Source organism: Symphalangus syndactylus, chromosome 17, assembly GCF_028878055.3.
Source record: "Symphalangus syndactylus isolate Jambi chromosome 17, NHGRI_mSymSyn1-v2.1_pri, whole genome shotgun sequence".
Taxonomy (NCBI): Eukaryota; Metazoa; Chordata; class Mammalia; order Primates; family Hylobatidae; genus Symphalangus; species Symphalangus syndactylus.
In genome coordinates, this window is record NC_072439.2 from 23,625,271 (window position 1) to 23,629,069 (window position 3,799).

Genomic DNA, 3,799 nt, shown 5'->3' on the forward strand with positions numbered 1-3,799 from the left:
TGCTGCAAACATGTCTCGCCTCCCACCACAGGGCGGTTTTTCTCTCATCTCAGAATTGAACAAATGTACAATTGGGTTTTATACCAAGACATTTAGTTCCCAGGGGCAGGCAGGAGACGGTGGCCTTCCTCTATCTCAACTGCAAGAGGCTTTCCTCTTTTACTAATCCACCTCAGCACAGACTGTTTACGGGTGTCGGGCTGGGGGACGGTCAGGTCTTTCTCATCCCACGAGGCCATATTTCAGACTATCACATGGGGAGAAACCTTGGACAATATCCCGCTTTCCAGGGCAGAGGTCCCTGCGGCTTTCCGCGGTGCATTGTGCCCTGGTTTAGTGAGACTAGAGAATAGCGATGACTTTTACCAAGTATCCTACTTGTAAACATATTGTTAACAAGGCACGTCCTGCACAGCCCTAGATCCCTTAAACCTTGGTTTCATACAACACATGTTTTTGTGAGCTCCAGGTTGGGTCAAAGTGGCTGGGGCAAAGTGGCTGGGGCAAAGCTATTGCCCCAGCAAAGCAATTGTTTAAAGTACAGGTCTTTTTCAAAATGGAGTCTCTTATGTCTTTCTTTTCCCTACATAACCCAGTGGCTTTCAAATTTGAGCATGCATTAGACTCACCTAAAAGGCTGGGTAAGCCAGGTTGGTGGGCACCACATCCTGAGTTTTTGTTTGAAAGGTGGAGTCTCTGGCTGGGCATAGTGGCTCATGTCTGTAATCCCAGCACTTTGGAAAGCTGAGGCAGGCGGATCACTTGAGCTTTGCAGTTCGATACCAGCCTGGCCAACATGATAAAACCTTGTGTCTACCAAAAAATACAAAAATTAGCCGGGCATGGTGGCGGGCACCTGTAATCCCAGCTACTCGGGAGGCTGAGGCAGGAGTTGCTTGAACCCAGGAGGCAGAGGTTGCAGTGAGCCGAGATCCCTCCACTGCACTCCAGCCTGGGCGACAGAATGAGACCCTGTCTCAAAAAAAAAAAAAAAAATTAAGCCAGATGTGGTGGTGCACACCTGTAATCCCAGTACTTTGGGAGGCTGAGGTAGGAGGATCACTTGAGACCAGCCTGGGCAATATGGATAAGACCCTGTTGCTAAAAATTTTTTTTTTTTTTTTTTTTTTTTTTTGAGACGGAGTCTCGCTCTGTCACCCAGGCTGGAGTGCAGTGGCGCAATCTCGGCTCACTGCAAGCTCCGCCTCCCGGGTTCACGCCATTCTCCTGCCTCAGCCTCTCCGAGTAGCTGGGACTACAGGCGCCCGCCACCACGCCCGGCTAATTTTTTGTATTTTTAGTAGAGACGGGGTTTCACCGTGGTCTCGATCTCCTGACCTCGTGATCCGCCCGCCTCGGCCTCCCAAAGTGCTGGGATTACAAGCGTGAGCCACCGCGCCCGGCCTTAAAAATTTTTTTTAAATTAGCCCAGTATGGTGGCCCATCCCTGTGATCCCAGCTACCTGGGAGGTTGAGGCAGGAAGATCACTTGAGCCCAGGACTTTGAGGCTGCAGTGAGCTCTGAAATACATGGAAATGCAGTGAGCTGTGATCACACCACTGCACTTCAGCTGGGCAAACAACAATACCCTATCTCAGGTTAGCCTTGAATTTCAGGCCTCGTGATCCTCCCACCTTAGCCTCCTGAGTAACTACCTGGCTACTTCCAGAATTTTTGATTCAGTAGATCTGGAGTGGGGCCTGATAATTTGTATTTCTGGCAAGTTCCTAGGTGATGCTGACACTAGAGACCACACCTTGAGAACCAGTGCTCTAGAACCTTCCATGACCCTCTAGGCCCTCAGAAAAACTTCCAGAGCCCCTCATACTCTCCTCCCTGTCATTCTATCTGGCTCATCTGCCCTCTCCCCGTTAGACCTCTGTGGTCCACAGTCTGGTCACATGGAGCGACTTGAATATCCTTGATCAGGTGTGACCCATGCACGCTCCAGACCTGTGCAGGCTCAGTAATGCCCTCTGGAATACCATTCCATGCTTTTTAACAGGGTCCACCACTTTCCTCCCTTTAGCTCTTCTCCCTGATACACATGATCAGCCCTCATCCTACCTCTTGGCCCCTCTAGGCCACTCATGGCTGGAAATGGGTGTTTCTTTTCCACTGGATCACAAGCTCCGTGAGGGCAGGGTGTATGGCTTTCTCTGCCTCTGTTGTCCCCCAGCCCTGCCAGGCACCGCACATAATAGTTGTTTTATGTAAATGAACCGATGATGGCGGTCTATCCTTCCCACCCCAGCCCACCCCCGCAGGCCAGGGAACGGTGATATCTTCTAGGGGAAGAAACTCAGTAGCCATGTACCAGAGCCCTTTAATTTTTTATTTTATTTTGTTTTTTTAGAAACAGGGTCTCACTCTCTCACCCAGGCTGGAGTGGAGTGGCGCAATCATTGCTCACTGCAGCCTCGAACTCCCAGGCTCAAGTGATCTTCCCATCTCAGCCTCCCAAGTAGGTGGAACTACAGATGTGAGTCATCACATCCAGTTAATTTGTTTAATTTTTAATTTTTTTTAGAGATGGGGGTTTCTTTTTCATCTTCTTTTTTTTTTCTTTTCTTTTTTTTTGAGACAGAGTCTCACTCTGTCGCCCAGGCTGGAGTGCAATGGTGCCATCACAGCTCACTGCAACCTCCACCTCCCCCTTTCGAGCAATTCTCCTGCCTCAGCCTCCGGAGTAGCTGGGATTACAGGCATCTGCCACCATACCTGACTAATTTTTGTATTTTTAGTAGAGACGAAGTTTCACCATGTTGGCCAGGCTGGTCTCGAACTCCTGACCTCAAGCGATCCACCCGCTTCAGCCTCCCAAAGTGCTGGGATTACAGATGTGCATCATTGCACCTGACCTTTTTTCATCTTTAAAAAAAAATAAATAAATACAGAATGGGGTCTCACCATTTTGACCAGTCTGGTCTAAAACTCCTGGCCTCAAGCCATCTTCCCATCTTGGCCTCCCAAAGTGCTGGAATTACAGACATGAGCCACCATGCCCAGTACAGATGAGGTCTCACATGTTGTCCAAGCTAGTCCCAAACACCTGGGTTCAAGTGATCCTCCTGCCGCAGCCTCCTGACTAGCTGGTGTTCCACCACACCCGGCTAATTTCTAAATTTTTTGTACAGGGAGGGTCTTGCTATGTTGCCCAGGGTGGTCTTGAACTCCTGCCTCACTCGATCCTTTCATTAGATCTTAAACCGCAAGATGTTTGCTGTAGCATTGTTGTACCAGCAAAAGACTGGAAAACACCCACATATCACCAACAGGGGATGTTGAAATTATTTATGGGACATGTGTCCTAGAGGAGACACCATAAAATATAAGACCTATTGTGGCCAGGTGTGGTGGCTCACACCTGTAATCCCAGCACTTTGGGAGGCCGAGGCGGGTGGATCACTTGAGATCTGGAGTTCGAGACCAGCCTGGCCAACATGGTGAAACCCTGTCTCTACTAAAAACACAAAAATAAGCCGGGCATAGTGGCAGGTGCCTGTAATCCCAGCTACTCGGGAAGCTGAGGCAGGAGAATTGCTTGAACCCAGGAGGTGGAGGTTGCAGTGAGCCGAGATCATGCCACTACTGCACTCCAGCCTGGGCAACAAGAGCGAGGCTTAGTCTCAAAAAAGAAAAAAAAGAAAAAAGACCTATTGTATATCTCTGAAATTATCTCTGAATTACACTGTGTTGGTGACAAAAGCAAGGTACAGAAACAAGAATAATAGAAAAGTGACATTAAAATATTAATATTTATAATTGGTACAAAAAAGCATAGTACAGAAGTGAGAA